Here is a 19,788-nt window from a genome sequence, read left to right on the forward strand (position 1 = left end):
ATCTAGAAGCCCGGGCGTCTCCCCTGCACTTCAGGAAGGGTAAAGTTACAAAATGGAAGGCAGCTATTACCGCCAAGTTCTTGGAACCGAAAGGCGGGGCTGCCCTAGTGTTGACCCTGGCGGAAGATGTCCTGAGAGCAGCACCCCTAAAGCGAAAGGGCAATTCATCTGCTTTCCCGACAAACAACTCCTTGGAACAAACAATACCCCTTGATTTGCTTCTATACTCACCAAGCGCATTTTTCCTACTGACTGACGGATACCTGTTACCCCATCCAAGATGGTTGCCATGGGTACAAGAAATTAGCATTTCGGTAGGTGAGGCTTTCTTGAATTTGAGGAACAAATTCATACTAATTAAATAGAATGCCCCAGGTAGATTAAGACGGAATCTGGAACTAACCCTGACCATACCAAAATTCAGACAACTCCATTCACTCATCCATCCACCCATTCATCCATTCATATATGAATTCCAGGGACTTATTAGAATGACGACTCTGTACTGGATATTGTCCTAGGCATTGGTGCAAATCTCAGTGTTCCTGATCTTAAGAAGTTTCCAGTATATTCTAGAGTGTTTTTCAAGCAATGGGTTGTGACCTAGTAGTGAGTTATGAAAACAATTTAGTAAGTCATGGGTAGCATTTTTTTTTAGCGACTACAATAGGACAAAAAAATAGAATAGAATGGATTAGATTAGATTAGAACAAAATAGAGAGTGTTAATGTGTGTTCCATAATGTTATTTTGTGGAAGTTTTGTTTTCAGTTGCTCATGTGTGTGTGTCTTTCCACTAGATCTTGATATCACATTCATTTCTCTTTTTTTAGCAGTTTTATTGAGATATATTCACCTACCATACAATCTATCCAAAGTGTACAATCAGTGGTTTTTAGTATAATCACAGTGTTGTGCATTCATCACCACAAAAAGTCTGAGAACAATTTCATTACTCCAAAAAAAAAAAACTCCACACCCCTCAGCAGTCACCTGTCAATCCCTCTATCCTTCCACAGCCCTACCTAACCACTAATCTAATTCCATCCTCATAAATTGATTTATCATTACATTTTACATAAACAGAATCATATAATATGTAGTCTTTTGTGTCTGGCTTCTTTCACATAACATAATGTGGTTTTTTTTTTTTGCCTGACATTAACATCTTCTAACATTAACATACATTTGTTCAGTTTCAAAGAAAAACAGACTTATTTGTGCAATGTTACCCATATTCATATTTCATGTTATACAGTCCCATGTTACATTGTGAACTTTCCTTCTAATAATATACCCAACTTAGACTTTCCCTTTCAACCACTGTCATACCCATATAATAGCACTGCTAGTTGTAAACACTATGTTGTACTTTCACTTTTTCTATTGCCAGAGATTAACACTTCTTACCATCTTACCAATTATGTACAAGTTAACCCTCAGTTTTTAATTCTCTAAACTCATATTTTCTGGTGACCTATACTTTAATTATTAAATCCATAAGTTTGCACAATATATTTATTTCACAATAGCACAATCATACAGTATTTGTCCTTTTGTGTCTGGCTTGATTCACTCAACATAACATCCTCCAAACTCGTCCATGTTGTCATATGCTTCACAACTTCATTTCTTCTTACAGCTGCATCATATTCCATCATGTGAATGCACCACAATTTGTTTATCTATTCATCAGCTGATGGACACCTGGGTTGTTTCCATCTTTTGGCAATCGTGAATAACGCCGTTATGAACATTGGTGTGCAGTTAAATGTATTTCATTCTGTAGAGTGTGGTGAAAAGTTTGAAAGCCTCTAGCACTTAGATGCACCTGCCTTCCCAGACTACCCTGTAAGCTCTGGCTTGTCCACTGTGCCAGCATTAGAAGGCCTAGTCGCTCACTGCTTTCTCTGATCCCGCAGCTCCCCTTTCTAAACTTCACTTCCCTAGCTCCCCCACAATGCAGAGCATCTGACTCCTAAGATGAATCTTGCGTTCCATAATTTTTAAAAAATTTGAGAAACACCAGACTAGAGAAAACATTAAATTGCATTTATAATCATTTGTGTGCATGTCTACTGAAATGTAATATACACAAAGAAAGCCCAGACAAGAAGTGACTTTCATAGGCAGGCAAGACATGCAGGAAGAAATAACATTCTGTTGAGTCCTGGCTGATGAGCAGGTACCCGCCAGACAAAAGCTCTTGGGCTGAAGGACAAATCTGCTTTCCTCTTTCTCTCCCTATTTTTTAACGCGGTCACGTGACTTCAACTCCGAGTCTCTATTCTTCATTTAACACTTGAAAACTTAGCCAGCTACTGGTCAAGCTAATATGAAACGTGCCTGCGTTGGTGTATGGCTGCAGGTAAAATTGTCATTCCAGGAAGACATCACCAAGGCCCAAGGCTTACCTAAGATTGAGTTTGGATCAAGACAGCATAACACGTGTTCCTTAATATTAGAGTACTTAAAAACTGATACCCAGGAAGCTGATTTGGCTCAACGGATTGGGCATCCACCTACCACATGGGAGGTCCAGGGTTCAAACCCAGGGCCTCCTGACACATGTGGTGAGCTGGCCCGTGCGCAGTGCTGATGTGTGCAATGAGTGCCCTGCCACACAGGGGTGTCCCCGCGTAGGGGAGCCCCACGGACAAGGAATGCATCCCTCAAGGAGAGCTGCCCAGCACAAGAAAATGGCAGCCTGCCCAGAAGTGGTGCGGCACACATGGAGAGCTGACGCAGCAAGATGACGCAACGAAAAGAGACATAGATTCCCGGTGCCACTGACAAGAATGCAAGCAGACACAGAAGAACACACAGTGAATGGACAAAGAGAGCAGACAACAGGGGCGGGAGGGATGGCCGGGAAGGGAAGAGAAACAACTGATGCCCATTTTAACTCGGACAACAAGTCTAGGGACCATAAAGGGAGAAAGTCAGACTACACATAGGAGAGAAGACTGGGACTCTCAGATTGGGCTCCCTAGAAACAGATTCAGATCCCTGGAAACAGACATGGCAGCCGGGGGTTGTGTGCAGGTTTACTGGGGAGAGCTCTTGGGAAGAGACCCCTACAAGAACGAATAATGGGCAGAGGGAAAAGCTGACCTACAGCTGGAGTGGCTTCAGAGTTGTCACCAACTGAGGCAATGGAGCTGGGCCATTGTGACCCCACTTCAGCTGGTAATTGACTGCGGGGCAAACCTTGGAAGGACATATAACCTTGTTGATGCAGGCAACTCTCACCGAGCCTTCACAGCCGTGAGCAATATTCCCAGGAGCTGGGAGAAGAGCCCATCAGCCTGAGAAGGGCGTCTGGATGCAGCACCCCAGAATCAACCCTATGTTCCCCGTGGGAGGCGGCTCCAAACCTGAATGTGTCTCCTGGTGAGCAGAATGGACCCCGGGTGGGTGCAAGGACACATTTCAGGATTCCAGCCTCCAGGAACGTAAGGTAATAAATGTGTGTTGTTTGCAGCCACTGTTTGTTGTAATTTGTTACAGCAGTCCTAGAAAACGAATACAGTGAGGAAACAGAAGGAGGGTTACGACAGGAGTGGGCGTGGGTGCCTGGGGCCTGGAGTGGACATGAGGGGCTGCCTGGGAAGGGGCCCAAGAGGCCTTGGGGGAGAGGGAACCTGAACGCACAGCCTGTGATTATACCAAAAGCCACTGAATGCCCACTTTAGATGGGTGCTAAGGTATGTGAATACATCTCAATAAAATCGCTTTAAAAAAGAAAGTTCCATATCCCGATGGTTGTGGTGCTTACACGGGCAAATACCTTTGACAGGGCTCATCAAACTACACTGAAAATGGATGCACTGATGCACATAAATTACGTCTCCATAAACTCGAGAGCAAGTTTTTTAAAAGAGGAAAGTACCGTCAAGGTCTGCAATTCTCGAATTCACCCTAAGGAGAAAGGCAAGACTTCTGGATTCCCATCCTCGCGAGGAAACCACTTGAGATGATCAGAGTCACGTCCTCAGAGAGGTCAGGAGACGTGCCCCAGGTCACACGCAGGGACAGGAACTGAGGATTCTGAATTCTGCCCGGGGCGCTTTCCCACACCCTCTGCTTCTCTTCTTTGTCTAATGCCAGGACACCCAAGAAAGGGCAAGGAGGGGAGTAGGCCAGGACCAGCAGTGACAAGAGGGCCATTTTTTTGCTCCCAAAGTGCAGAGACACCCACTTTCCTATTTCCAAGGATAATGGGATCAAACCAGCCTTTCCTTCCTCCCCCACTGCCGGGCACCGTGAGTACATAGCACTCAGCTGCGGGCAGAGAAGTTACAGAGATTAAATTAATTTTCCCTCATGAAATTCCATTTTCCCCAAGTCAGGAGGCATCTGCACCCACACACACATCTCATGCTGTCCCCAAGGGTCTCCCTGACCTGTTCCTCAGCTGTACCCTCCATGCACGTCATTGTGTGAATTTGGCCACTACTCTGGCCGGGAAGACCAGCCCTCTTGGAGAGAGCCTCGGGACAATTTTTTCTGACATCCAGAAAATTCCACCCAACGTTTCCCATTTTGCAGAGAACTCAAAGCCCTTTCATGGTTTATTATTTCACTTCCTCAAACAACATCCTTGAGAGGCAGAGAAGGACAACTATCCATCTTTTAATTCTGGGAAAGGGGGCTGAGGACTTCCCCAGACCCCAAATCTGGAAGCCAGTCATGCTTCTGCTCAGGTTCATGGAAGTCCAGCAACCCTAGAGCTCTGTGCTAGAAGCTCAGAGCCCCCGCTTCCAAAGAGGGCAGGCGAGTTCACTCTGGGCAGAAGCAGCCTCACAAAACACTTTCTTCTTCCTTAGCACATTTCATTTCCTCCACAGGGCATCTAGCCTGCAGTGAGAGCTTGCTTGCTTTGGGATGACAATGCTTTGCTGGGTGGGGGCAATTTAGTCTAGCAGGAAACTGTGGACATTCTCCTAGGGATCAGAAATGGTAGGGGGAGCAGACATGGCTCAAGCAGTGAGCACCTGCTTCCCACATGGGAAGCTCCCAGGGTTCGGTTCCCAGTACCTCCTAAAAAACAAACAAGCAAACGGGCGAGAAGACCAACTCAGGAACTGATATGATTCAGTGGTTGAGCACTGGCTTCCCACATACAAGGTCCCAGTTTCCATCCCTAGCCCTGGTACTGTGAAAAAAAAAAAGGGGGCAGGTGGACAAAGATTACCTGGACGTAGACCTTGATGGCTTCAACATGCCCTTTTCCCAGATTTCAGAAGCACCTAGATTGAAAAGGGTCTGTGCCCTTAGCCAAACCAGGGGATCTAAAGGGAGATCGATTGTGCCTTTAGCATCAGTCCACATGGGCCGCACTGAAATGCTGTTCTTAACAATTCCAGCCCATGGCAGAAGCTTTCAGGGAGACAGGAGGGAAACAATTGTCCCCAGCTGCCACTCGTCCTTGTTATGACACTACCAAACTCCCCGGATTTCCACCCCATCATTGTCTTTTGTCCTCTAAATAGCAAACCATTGTCAAGTATGCAAAAGGAAAAGAAGTTGCCCAGAATCTTTACACTGTTCTTGACCTAGAAAAGGATGGAGGGAAGTGGATGTGGCTCAACTGATAGAGCATCTGCCCACCATGTGGGAAGTCCAGGGCTCAAACCCTGGGCCTCCTGACCCGTGTGATGAGCTGGCCCACGCGCAGCGCTGATGCGCGCAAGGAGTGCTCTGCCATTCAAGGGTGTCCCCCCGCATAAAGGAGCCCCACACGCAAGGAGTGCGCCCTGCAAGGAGAGCTGCCCCACGTGAAAAAAATGCAGCCCACCCAGGAGTGGCGCCGCACACACGGAGAGCTGACACAACAAGATGACGCAACAAAAAGGAGACACAGATTCCAGGCGCTGCTGGCAAGAATGCAAGCCGACACAGAAAAACAGAGTGAATGAATGGACACAGAGAGCAGACAACGGGGGGGGGGGGGGGGGGGGGGGAGGGAAGAAATAAATAAAAATAAACCTTTAAAAAAAGAAAACGATGGGGTTAAGAAAAGCTGGCAGCATGAAACATACTGGTTTTATTTTATTTTTTTGGAGCTTATACTTAAAAGCCAGGCAGCCAACCATGAGTTCCAGCACCAACCACGAGGTCCGGCACAAGAGCAGAAAGGTTGAGAACTGTTCTCCAAGTGCCTTGTACTTCATAACAGTGCTTTTCCAATTCAAACTTGCTTTCAATTTCAAAAAATAAAATAACAGAAAAATGGCAGTTCAGCAGCTTACGGAAGCATTACTCCACAAAAGTTCTGTCCAGGCACTTTTATCTCACCTGATCAGAAAAACAAACCCACTTGTTCCTCCAGTGTTCAGAAAGATACATGGATGAGCATAGACTGGCTCAATGACACGATAAAGGTCTCCTTGTTAATGAAGAAAATGAAGAAGAAAAAAATGCTTAATCGTATTCATGTCTCACACATCCAAACCCCATTCTTTTTTACCTTTAGCATTATTATGGTACCTTCTTTACTTTTGCTAAAAAAACATTGCAAGATTGTTAATTAGAGTCGATAAATTACATGAGTTATATTTCCCACATATCACCATATTCCTCACATCTGGTAGTAGAAGAACATTCCTGTATTTATATCATTAACCACAATCCTCATCCACCGCCCAAATCACTACTGCGTGTTCTCTCTGTTATCCTCTAGCTGTCCTCCAACGAACGGTAACCTCCCTAGACTCCTCGTTTCAGCAACGATCACATCCACAAATCAACAGTTTTTCGACTCTCATTATAATGTGCTACCTTCACCTGCATCCATCACCACGTATTCACAATGGACTTGATTCAACATTCTGCATACCCTTATCAACCCACACTCTCTCCCCAACCCACCTGCTCTGCATAGTTCAACTCCATAAACCCACTCACTCCATTTAGGTCACGATCTTCACGCACTTCAGAGAGTGAAGTGAGTGCAGGCTGGCTAAAATGCAGATTCCAGGGCCCCAACGCCAGAGTCCCTGGTTCAGTTGACCTGAGCTGGGGTCCGAAAAACGGCATTTCTAACGGGCTCCCTGGTGATGCTTCTAATACCGCAGGTCTGGGGACCTCGCGCTAAAAGACACTGTTACATACAACACAGTGAGGTAGCATCTCACACCTCATAGAATGGCCGGAATTAAAAAATAAAAACCCTACCGGTGCTGGAGGGGATGTGGAGACAGGAGCTCTCCTTCGCTGCTGGTGGGAGGGACGAGCTCGAGGGGCACCCTGGAAACCCTCCCTGATGCAGGGCTCCACGCTGCGGTGCATGCTCCCCGACGCCCCCGGCGGGTGCTGACACAGCGCCCCTGCGTGACTGTGTTTAACCGGCTTCCAGGAGGGAAAGGAGGGCCGCCGTCACCAGAGCAGGCACTCTAAACTTTTTACCCCCATTTTTTTTTTAATTTGGGGGGATGCAAAAGCCAATACAGGAAGGAAGGGCTTTAGGTCTCTCTCTTCCGTAAATAAACAAAGGGGAGCGGCAACCCATTGCCGCTGCTAGCTGGCGGTCACACACACAAATGCTCCACGAGGCCAGAGCCCCCCAGGGGCCCAGGGCCAGATCTGGCTTCCATGCGTATTCTTCTGGGCCCACAAAGAGTGTATAAATATTTGAGGGAAGTTTCACATGAAAATCTAGACTTCCAGCCTCTCTTGAAAAACAATCAAAAGATCCGGCCCTGGGGAGCGGGTGTAGCTCAGTGGTTGAGCGCCTGCCTCCCATGTACAGGGTCCTGGGTTCAATCCCCTGGACCTCCTTTAAAAAAAAAAGGAAAAAAAGATCCGGTACTATGCACACTGTATCTCTTAGGACAACAATCTCCAGCTGCTGAGTGGAGTGGATTCTTTAGATGGCATATATCACAGTCCTACCTGGCCTCCTTGCCATGCATCCACTTTACCTCCCTGGCCCCTAGAATCTGCCACCCCAGTAGCCCAAAACCTACCTAAGAATGTGTTAGGTGATCAAGTATACAGGTGAATTTTTTTAAAGATTTATTTATTTATTTCTCTCCCCTTCCCCCCGAGTTGTCTGCTCTCTGTGTCCTTTCGCTGTGTGTTCTTCTGTGACTACTTCCATCCTTATCAGCAGCACAGGAATCTGCATCTCTTTTTGCTGCAGTCATCTTGCTGTGTCAGCTCTCTGTGTGGGCGGCGTCATTCCTGGGCAGGCTGCACTTTCTTTCGCACTGGGCGGCTCTCCTTACTGGGCACACTCCTTGCGCCTGGTGCTCCCATACGTGGGGGACACCCCTGCGCGGCAGGGCATTCCTTGGGCACATCAGCACTGTGCATGGGCCAGCTCCACACAGGTCAAGGAGGCCCGGGGTTTGAACCACGGACCTCCCATGTGGTAGACGGACGCCCTAGCCACTGGGCCAAGTCCACTCCCCTATAGGTGATTTTTAAGCAGCTATGACAAATGGAAGACAAAGGAGAGGGCAGAAAGGCCTGCATGCCTTCTTCTGTTCTTGTGACGCTGAGCCCTTCTCTCCGGTTTGGCCGTCGGCATGCCCAGGTCGCTGCTCATCCCCAAGACTGGGTGAGGGTCTCTTCAGTGTTTTCCCACAGCACACGCTCCACTTTCCCTATCAGAGGGCTTATAATTTAATTGTCTAGGTTCTTACTGTCCCTATGTCTCAGGGACCCAGATGTTCTGGTTTGCTATAGTCATGTTAGCCCAGTAAATGGCTCTAGAAAGGAATTCAACAAACAAGGAAGGAAGGAGGGAGGGGAAGGAAGAAAACAAAAAGGAAGAGAGAGATAGAGAATGAGAGTGAGAAAGACAGAGAAAGAAAAAGGAAGGGAGGGGAAAGAAAGAAAAAGGAAGTGAAAACGATGTAGAGAGAGAAAATGAGAAGAAAAAAGAAAGGGAGGCGGGAGCGAGGGAGGGAGCAGCCCTCCGCCGAGCCGGCCTCCGAACGCTGGTGGGCTTGTCCGGGGCCCACTAACGAGGACGAGGACGGCTCTCTTGTCGAATCCTTTGCAAAGCGGCAGCTTCTCTAAGCGGATGGATTCCGCTTGCCCCTCCGTACGCTGTGGCCTTGGCTCTGAGGACCAAGGCTGTGAAGAGCGAGCCCACTGGAGGAACGCGAGCCCACACGCAACGCAGGAAGGCGCATCACCCTCCTTCCCTGCGGTGGGGTGTTGCCCTGACTTTCTGGACCCCAAATGTGTGAAAAATGAAGGGGGGAAGGTGGAAGGAATACTGAAATGTTATTCAGTTATCCTGGTCATATCACGATGCTGTCCTTTCTCAGGCATCTCTCCCTGCCATCTCGAAACCACATGATAAAGCAAAAGAGGGTGGCAAACATCGAGCAGACGGTATTTAATCAAGCACAGTGTTCTCATTCTCTGAGCCTGAGCAGTAATGCCTCAGAGTCCTTTTTTTTTTTAAGGAGGTCCCAGAGATTGAACCCAGGACCTTGTATATGGGAGGCAGGTGCTCAACCACTGGGCTAAATTCATTCCCCAGTGAGACTGGGTTTTTTTGTTGGTTTGGTTTGGTTTTTTAGGAGGTTTGGGGGATTGAACCCAAGACCTCATACGTGGGAGGCAGGTGCTCGACCACTGGGCTATACCAGCTCCTCCTCAGAGTCCTTCTTAACACAACACTCCAAGCAGGTACTCTCAGCCAGTCTGACTTAGCACACTGGGTGCAAACCATTCTCGGCCTGACATCCCAGGAAGAGGCTGCTGGAGAAGAGCTTTCAGTTAAGAAACCACTGCCCTTCTTAAACGCTGGACCTTAACGTGTCAGACGAGATGGAGGCGGGAAGTTAAAAAGAAGTTTGAACTCTTGAGCACGGAGAACACGGAGCTTCGTCAAAAGGCTTGTTTATACTCTGGTTTCTCTTCAGATCGTATAAATCTTTCGCGTTTTACAAAAGGCTTGTTTAACGTCAGGTTAGTGGTCATAGGAATGCAATTGACTAAGGAATTTTGTGGCGCGCTGAGCATTAAATGTCAGATCGGTCCTCCTGAGAACAAAGCCGCAGGTGCCCCCTCCTGGGAGCTCAGCTGCCAGCCACATGGCTGAAGGGGCAGCCGGGCTGCCGTGGACCCAGTGCGGGGAAAACTGGGTGAACACCGCCACCAAGTGGACACCATTGGTAACACAACAGGGCTAGGAAAATAGTGAAATTCAAATGTCAGATGAGTGACTGCAGGCCAACGAATACACACATATTTTATTTTAGCCTTCCTCAGTTAGCTGAAACACAGACGCACATGACTGTATAGAAAGCACTGGGAGGAAAGAGTACCCAAAGAGTCAAGTCAGAAATCTTTAAAGATCGCTGGCCGGGAAAGAATGGATGAAGTGGGAATTCAATTCAGGCCCCTTGGATCCCATCCAGATGTTCGACCAGCTGGTCACACCGTGTCCCCTCCAGTCAATTACTTTTCTTGATGTTTCCAATCAGCAGGATTATATATGTGATGCTATAAACTTTTATATTCAATATTAGCTCATAACTCAGGGATCCTAAACCAGATGTTTTGGGTGAGAAAGAAATTGATGACTTATCATGAGATTGAACCCAGGCCACTGGCTGCTGTCCAGACATTCTGCCAGCTGAGCTGCAGAGCAGAGGGGCTGCTACCAGTCCTGTTCTGAGAGAGAGGAGGTGGGGGGAGGGCAAGGAGGAGAGAGATGGGGAGAGAATAGGAGCAGAAAGCTGCAGCCAAGAAACTCTTGCCTGAGCTTGCTTTCTTACAAAACAGGAGCCTGTAGAGTTGGTCTTCAGTCAATAACAGCCAGGTCCTTGCAATCCTCTGAACATATCTTCCTCTCCTTCACAACATTAGGGCATGCAGATGGAGCGAAGATCAACATGGGGCCAAGAGAAGGTGATGCGGTGACACCATTGACTGTCACAAATGAGGTGGGAAAATATCTCTACAATATTAACTGCCATCCCCTCCCAGGAATTCTTCCCTTTGTCTTCTGCCATCCTAGCCACAGGGTCCTCTCCATGTACAAAGCCTAATGGATGAGGGTAGCAAAGAACAGAAAGCAAAGAGCCAAGCAGTCCTCCAGCCTTTGGTTTCTAGAAGTTAAGCCCCTAGGGGGGATAAAGAAGACAAAGCTCGGGGACACATGAGGGGGTTAGAAATATTGGTGGCTCTCAGAGAAAAGGGCCTGTGCCCACTTCCTGGTTAGAGCCCTGGGCAGGTAACTGTACCCCGAGCCGGGTACAGCTGCATGTTGTGTGTGACCAGAGAGGGCCCAGGGTGATTCCAAGTGAGATCATCAACAAAAAGCCCTTAGATGAGTTTCCGCTATGTAGTAAATGCTCAATAAATTGCAGCAGTTATAGCTTTTGTTTGTTAGCTTATTTGTTTAGTAGGTTCTGGAGAATGAGCCTGGGACCTTGTACATGGGAAGCAGGCACTCAGCCACTGAGCTACACCCACTCCCCTATTGTTTTCTTAGGACCCTAAATTTGCTGATGCCTTTATAATCCCAGTTTTAGTTTGCCAGGGCTGCTATAACAAAGTACCACAGACTGGTTGTCGTAAACAAAAGAAATGTATTGTCTCGGGGTTCTGGAGGCTTTTAGTCCAAAATCAAGGTGTTGGCAGGCAGGGCCATGCTTTCTCTTGAAGGGCAGAATCCACCCCATGTCTCTCCCCTGGCTGCTGACAGGGGCCAGCAGGCCACGGCAAAGCTCGAGCTGCCTCCGTCATGTGGCCGTCTCTCTGTCTGTGTGTCTCTGTGCCACGGTAGACTGGGTGGGCCCAATCTAACGTGGCTTCATCTCATATGCAAGTAAATGCACAGGACTGGGCTGAGGCCGTGAACGCGTCTCGTTAGGGCCCTGAGTCACTCCCCAGCATCTCCACAGCCAAGTTCCCAACTGCGGGTGGAGGGAGCTTCGGCGGGGGGGGGGGGGGGGGGGGGGGGGGGCGGGGGGAGGCTGGCACCTGCCCTCTGCCCCTTTCCACCCTTCTCCTGTCACCAGAGAAGACCACTTTTCCCTCGGTTTCTTAAAATTAACCAGTCTGAGCTAATGCTTTCACAAAAAACTTACAGATTCCTCGTATATGTGTCCTCCCCCACCTCCCCGCCACTCCATGGCCAGAGTGGAAGTCACAGCATTGGGTTTCTGCCGATGAACTCTCCCGAGAGTAACAAGCTCTCCAGGACTTGGGTTCTTTATCTTTATAATGTAGAGATTGGACCATATCCGGAGCTTCAAGTCGATGGAGTGTACACACCATCTTTAATCTATGAGCAGTGGCCTCTGGAAACACTGTGTTAAGAAGGATTCTGAGGTAGTGTCTGGCCAGGGGGAAAAGGGTGCTATGATCAGACCATGGACTGTGTAGACTGTGGGCAGAGGATGTCTTTTCTCTGGTCTGAGCATCCCTGACTTCTCGGCCACGTTTGATGGATTAAGTTTGCCCTCTTAGTGGAAACTCTCTGTGGCAGCTTGACATTATTTCATGAACTCCCAAAAGAAAAATAATTACATTTGTAAACTAATCTCTTCCTCTGGTTGTGATATCCTTTGATTGTGTTAAATTCCTTTGAGGGGGAAAGCAGCTGTGGCTCCATCAGCTGGGCTCCCGTCCACCATATGGGAAGCCCTGGGTTCACATCCCAGGGCCTCCTTGTGAAGGCAGGCTTGCCCGCACGCTGTGGAGAGCCACCAGCTGCCAGCACCACGGATCGCTGACTCAGCAAGGTGACACAACAAAGAAGGGAGACCAGCAAAAACACAGAAGAGTGCGCAGCAAATGGACACAGAGAGCAGACAACACGCAAAAAGCCACGGGGGGGGGGGGGGGGGGGATAAAAAAACAACAACAACAACACAAAGACATTAAATTCCTTTGAGGGGCCTTTGGTTAAGATTACCTGAGAAGATCCATTTAGGGCTCTTGATTGGGCTACACAGTAAGGTGTAACGCAACTTGGGTTCCTGTCTCCTTGCTGGGTCTGATATAAACGGACACGCACTGAGACACACAGGAAGACAGAGCTGTGTCATTTTTGATCCTGTCGTGTGACAGAAAGGGGAAGGTTCCAGCGGCTGGGGCCCCGGGGACAGAACAGCCTGTTCACCCAAGAGTGTGCAGCTGACCTTGGGAAGGGAGCAGAACAGCTGAGCCTGGCACAGGAAGTCCAGAAAGGAACGAGCCCTGCGCCAGGAGCGAGGGGCTGCGGGACCCCAGGAGGCGGAGGGGGAGGAGGGCAGGGAGGTGGCGCCGCTGCCCTGGGTGAGCAAGCACCTCCCGGGTGCCCTGAGCTGGGCTTCAGGCCCTGCCCCTGAGAGCTTCGGCCCCGCGTAAACACGCTCCAGGCCAGCCCGCGGGTCGCGGGGCTCTGCGCGGCAGCCTCCGGGGGCTGGCGCCCCTCCCCTCCCGAGTGTCCCGAGGGGGCCCGCGCCCCGGGCGCCGCGCAGCTCGCGGGCCTCTCCCGGCGTCTGGACGGGCTCCGCGGGCCCTGCCGGGTGTCCGGGGCTGGAGGCGGCGGGCGCGCGGGGAGGCCCGGGGCTGCGCCTTCTCCCCCTCGGGAGACGCCGCTTCCCAGGGGAGCTCACCGCGTGCCCGCTGTACTCCCCCCGGACGCCGCCAGCCCCGGCCTCAGCCGCGAGCCCCGCGCACGCGCATGCCCTGCTGCCCCCGTTTAACCCGAGGCTCCCGGAACTCCCCGTTTCCCGCTGAGCCTGCGCGGCCCTGCCCTTTCCTCTCCCGGGGGAGGCTGCGCCGCGCTCGCGCCGCCGTCCGGCGCGGCCTGGCGTTACCCCGGGTCCCCGCGGCGCCTCCGCCGCCCGCCGCCCTCACCGCTGCGCGCTCGGGGGCTCCGCGTCCAAACCCGCGGCCCGCGGCGGCCTGCGCACGCCCCCGGGCAAGGCCCCAGGGCCGCGGGCTCAGCGCCTCCCCGCGCGCCCTTCCAGGGAAAGCCGCTCCTTCACGGCGGGCTGAGCGCCCTTGTGGACCTGCTGTGGCTCTGGAGTGAAATCCACACTCTCTTCCCTTGTCGCTAAGGAGGGCTCAGGCCAGAGGGAAATGCGACCCAGGGAGCGGTGGCAAGTTGGTGAGGCTACTGCCGGAAAGAGGAGAGTCTCAGCCCGTGCAGGGAGTGAGTGAGGAAGAGGGGAAGGGGGAGGGGGGCAGATGGGTGGAGACGGATAGAGATAGAGAAGGATAGGATTGAGACAGAGATGGGGAGATGGATAGAGAAGGATAGAGATCAGAGGGGGGAGGGTAGCCGGATAGAGAAGGATAGGATGGGGAGGGAGGGGAGAGAGACAAGGAGTAGGGAGAGAGGAAGGGGGGGTGAGACAGAAAGAGAAAGAGGGACAGAGGGAAGGAGGGGGGAGAGGAGAGAGGACAAGGGGGAGAGAGAAAGGAGAGGGAGGGAGAGTAAGGGAGTAGAGAGAGGAAAAGAGAAAAAGGGACAGAGAGGAAGAAAGGAAGAGAGAGGAGAGGGAGGGGGCAGGAGACCGAGAGGGGCAGCAGCCCTTACCGAGGGTCTGCTCCGCAGCTCCCCCAGCGCCTTTCAGCCTTGCCACCCTCCGGGCAGCCAGGCCCAGGGAACTTGCTCCAGGTTCCCTGGCTGCTCCAGCCAGAGCACGCTGGCCCCCAAGCCCGCGGCCCCTGGCTGTCCCTCCCCGCTCCAGCCCGTGGGCCCCCCCTGGGGACAGCTCCCGTGCCCGGCGTCCATGAGCGGCGACCACACAGGACATCTGAAAGCAGCAGAGACCCCAGGGCCCAACCTCCTGCGCCCACCCACCCCCCACAGCACCCTGCAGTGGTGCTTCTCAAGTCTGAGGAACCTGAGGAACCCCCTTACATGGGAAAAATACAGACAGCAAGGGCCTCGGGAATATAATCTGCCAACTCCAGTTGGAGTTAAATAGTATAACGGGGGGATGCAACCATGGACAAAGTAAACTACTAATATTACAGCAATGGAAGAACATGTACCATTGTAATGGAGTGGTTACGAGAGGTTCTGAGGGGAGAGGGTCAGTAAAAGGTGGAACACAGGGCATTATTAGGGCGTTGGAATGTAAGCTGTAGAACGAGGTTAGTAGCAGTGCTTCAATATTTATTCATCAGCTGTGACAAATGTACTACACAACTGTAAGAGGTTATTAATAAGGGAAGATGGGGGGGGCTGGGGTATGGGAATTCCTTATACTTTCGATGTAACTTTTCTGTAATCTAAAACCTCTTTAAAAATATAAAAATTTAAAAAAGAAATAAAAGTTAAATCCTGATCCCTTAGGCAATAACCTGGCACCCAACTATGCATGCAAATGTAGGCACTGAGGTTTTCAAAAGGGCCTCCCGGAGGCCTACATTAATTGTATTAATTATTTTGGATACCTTCAAAGGGAAGTGCTAACCTAAAGAATGCCTTTAGAATTCTAACACCCCAACCCCAAATAAATCAATAAACCCTCAAGGATCTGAGAATCTCTGAAAAATCCTGGCCTGCAGGATAAAGTTAAAACTCCAAGGTCTTTCATGGTCTGATGTTTGATAACCACGAGCCCTGGGCCTCCTTTGCCTTCCTTTTACTCTGCACAAATAGCAAAACACATGAGGGGCAAGGTGGTGAGGTAGCAAGAACCTAACTGCCTGGTCTTGCGTTCTAATTCCCCGGCTGGCCAGCTTTGTAATCTTGGGCAAGGTAACTCCTCTAGGCCTCAGTTTCTCATCTGTGAAATGGGGATATGACAGGCTGTGCCTCCCAGGATCTCCGTGAGGATGGGATATTTAATGCACGGTACATTCCTGGAAGAGCATCCATTCTAGGCTGCAAGGCTGCTGAGAGCAAAATACCAGAAATGGGTTGACTTTACAGTAGGGAGGCATTAGCTCAGACGCTTACAGTTCTGAGGCTGTGACAACGTCAAGGCATCACCAAAACGATACATCTTCGCAAGACTGGCTGCCGGTGATGCCGGGCTCCTCTGTCCCCTGGCGAGGCGCATGGGACCCTCTGCTGGTCTCTCCCTTCTCTTCCATGTTTTGTTGCTTCCAGCTTCTTGATTCCGTGGCTTTCTCTTTCTCTTCCCTGAGTTTCATTCTCTTATAAAGGACTCCCAGTAAGAGGATTAAGAGCCACCCTGGGCCATGCCTTGACTGAAGTGCACCAATCAAAAGGTTCTACTGACAACAGGTTTCCACCCGCGGGAGTGGATGAAGTCTGAGAACGCCCTGGGGTCCACAGCACCCAGCGCACTGCTACGCGCGGGCCCTGGATGGACTTCTCTCTTTCCTCTCTCCACGCTGTCCACTCTGGCCGGAGAACCTGTGCTCTCTCTGCCATCCTAGAAAGCACCTATTAATTTTTTTTTTTTCCAACACCCTGGTCATGCTGTATGCTCTGTGTGGTGGACTGACTTGGGTCCCCAGGTTGGACAGGTTCTTGGTCCTGGTCTGCGGCCTGGTGGGCGTGGCCCCGCGACAGGTAAGAGCTCTGCCAGGTGTCGCTTCAGGTAAGGTGTGCCCCAGCGGAGGCAGGCTGGCCTTTCACCCGGAAGCCCGGAGCCCCTGAGAAGCTGAGTGAAAGTCAGACGGCTTCGGGAAGGGATATAGAGGGAGCCACAGATGACCGAGGCAACGGGGGCCCCTCCCGTCCTCAGTCATGGGTCCAGAGAAGTCCAAGGAGCTCATCGTGTTGCTGGGAAGCTCCCTGGGTCCCTTCTGCCCCGCATCCCAGGCAGCCATTGCCCCTGGAGTCTCGGAGTCCTCGGAGTTCCCCTGCCCTTCCGCCCACGTTTGCCTTGGCTCTCACTCCTTCCCCACCCCCAGAGAACCTGCTCCTGGTTTCTTGGGGAATCCTTTCTCCCTCCTTCTTTCCACAGCGACGTTTGCCAATGGCTCCTCTCTTCCCCCAAGCTGCTGAAGCCTACGAAATGAAAGCAAGGAAAGACCAGCGGGCTAATTTTGGCTCCCGTTTTCCACCACATCCCTCCCCTGAGGTATTACACACAGTCCTCATTATCAGCTTGTAGGTGTGTATGAGCTGGGGGTCGAGCTGGAATGGGGGGGACGGAATCACCCGAAGAAGAAAATAAGTCAAAATGACATGCCTAGCTATCATTGAAATGCATACAAAAATTTAACACGGATGGTAGGATGGGTAGAGGGATGCACTGAGGATACATCTGTGATAAAGTAAGGAGAGTAAGTGGTAATGGTAAAATCTAGGTAGGGGGTAGATTGTAGTTCATTGTATATTTGAAATTTTTAATGATAAACTGGTAAGGGGGGAAATACTATGCCTTTACGTTTGCCAGCCTCCCGCCACTCTGTAAGTTCTTCCAAGGCAAGAAAACAGTGCCTTTTTCTTTTTGGCATCACTTGGTGCAAAGTGATTAAAAATAAGCCCTAAAATTAGCTGTATAATGAAAAAACAGCCTCCATGCCCAGCATTTCCCCTGGCTGTGGCCTCCTGCGCCCCCTAGTGGGAGCGGTGCGCAATGCACTCTCTGGGCCGGTTTCGGGGTGACTGAAAACCCTGTCGCCTCGTTCCCTAACTCTGCCCGAGGAGAATTGGACGCAGGGCTCCGTGAAGGCAGATTTTCGAAGTCAGAAGAAAATGTTTCATCGAGGATGTGGGATGAACCTAGAACTTGCACGGAGAATCTAGACTGAACGGCCCTAGCCTAGTGCCAAGCGCCACGTGAGAAAAGCGACGCCGTGCGCCCTGGAAGGGGAGGGGGGGGCGCTTGGCTTTGCTTCCGCGGAGCGGCGGGTTTCCGCCACGTGCGCAGCGCGGTGCGCCCGCCTGCGCCTCTGCTTCAGGCCAGGGCCCGAGCGTGGCAGAAACCCCACTGGGACTCTCGTTAGAGCTACAGCCTGCGATCGCCTTAAGAGAAGCACCCTAAGGGTCTCCGCTCTGCGTCTAAGGGAGGGGGCACAGAAGGAACAAGTGCCTTGAATCAAAGGGGGCCGGGGGACCCGCGGTTAGAAGGGGCAGAGCCCTCCTTGCAGTCAGCAAGCATTTACCGAGCTCCCACCAGGCCTCGGGCACTTGCTTGATTCTGAGGTTATAGAGGTGGGTAAGGTCCGGGAGGCCTGCGGCAAGCTGCAGGGGCTGAGTCCAAGCAAGCTGGACCCCTTTCTTTTTTTCCCTCCCCTCCCCTCCTTTCTCCCTCCCTTCCTCCAGGTGTATGTAAGAATGTACTAGCTGCGATGGTTAATTCTGTGTGTCAGTGTGGCTCATTTATGGTGTCCAGTTTGGTCAGATGCTGGCCTAGATTGTGCTGTTGATGTTTTGTAGATGGGATTAGCGTTGGAAACCACTTGGGTTTAAGTACAGGAGTTTACCCAAGGTAATGTAGGAGGGCCTCATCCAATGAGCTGAATAAGAAGGAATTCTGCCTCAAGACTGCTCCTTCCACTCTTCCTGAGCTTCCAGCCAAAGGAATTCGAATTCAGGACTTCAACATCACTCTTACAGGAATTCCCAGGTTCCCGCCTGCCCTGTGGAATTCAGACTTTCCAGCTCCCTCAGTCGCATGAGCCAGTTCCTTACGAATAAATCCTGGAACATGTATGTGCATGTGTGTGTGTTGTATATCTCTGGAGGACCCTGACTGATTCAGCATGGTTCAAAAGCTGCTATACTTGAAAACATAAAGATACTTTTCTTTTTTTTTAGGGGTTACCAGGGATTGAACCCAAGACCTTGCATGTGGGAAGCAGGTGCTCAGTCACTGAGCCACATCTGTTCCCCTGAAGGTACTTTAAAAAAACAAAGATTTTATTTATTCATTTCTCCCCACCCCCTCATTGTTTGAACTTGCTATGTGCTGTGTCTTTAGGAGGCACCAGGAACTGAACCTGGGGCCTCAGATGTGATAGGGAGGACTCTAATCACTTAAGCCACCTCTGTCCCCTGCCTTGTTGAGTCTCTCATTATGTTTTTTCTTCTTGTGTCTCTTGTTGCATCATTTTGTTGCGCCAGTCCGCTGTCTTCTTTAGGAGGCACTGGGAATTGAACCACAGACCTCTCATGTGGTAGACAGGAGTTCAGTTACTCGAGTCACATCCACTTCCCTAAAGATACTTTTTTTTAATATCAACAATGATGCAACATAATTTTGCTATTCCCAAAATAATTATGAGATATATTTTAAAAAATTAATTCATAGCATAGACCAAGGGTCAACAATTTTAGTAAAGGGCCAGAGAGTAAATAATTCAGGATTTCTAGGCCATGTGGTCTCTGTTACAACTACTCGATTCTGCTGTTGTCTAATGGAAGCAGCATACGCAGTACACAGGCATACATGTGTTTGTAGTACATAGGCATGTACACAGTACATAGGCAGTACAAGGGTATGGGTGTGTTCCAATAAAACTATTTACAAAAATGGGGTAAGCTAGATCTGACAACCCTCTCTCCTTGTGTAATTTATATTCTAGTATAATTTTGGATTGGAGAAGTTCTTTTCATATACCAGATATTGCTCAAGGCATCAGTGAAAGAGGCATACTGGACCTACCTAGAGAAAACCTGACACCACCCTAGCCTTCCCTTGTTTCTTTATCCAGCTCTTAAGATTTTATATTAAGTAAATGACCAGAAGTGAGTCTTCCTATATTTTAAAGTTATTAAGGTGTTTGGGAATACCTGATAGACGTGAGCCTAAGGCACTGGTAAAATAGGGGAAACAAAATTTTTTTTTTTGGGGGGGGGATGTGGTATTTAAGTATTCATCATGGGAAAAAAATCAGAATTTTGTTGCACATCCTAATATTTATTTAACTAGTTAACCTTGTTTTA

General features: G+C 50.1%; 1 long non-coding RNA gene across 1 annotated transcript; it reads left to right on the forward strand.

Moving 5' to 3' along the window:
- Positions 1-13,943: 13,943 nt before the first annotated feature.
- Positions 13,944-18,555, forward strand: LOC139437129 (uncharacterized). Its single transcript, XR_011646781.1, has 2 exons — positions 13,944-16,975; positions 18,280-18,555. It is a non-coding gene; the product is annotated as an uncharacterized lncRNA (long non-coding RNA).
- The last annotated feature ends 1,233 nt before the right edge of the window (positions 18,556-19,788 follow it).

This window comes from Dasypus novemcinctus, chromosome 21 (genome assembly GCF_030445035.2).
Source record: "Dasypus novemcinctus isolate mDasNov1 chromosome 21, mDasNov1.1.hap2, whole genome shotgun sequence".
In the NCBI taxonomy this organism is placed as follows: domain Eukaryota; kingdom Metazoa; phylum Chordata; class Mammalia; order Cingulata; family Dasypodidae; genus Dasypus; species Dasypus novemcinctus.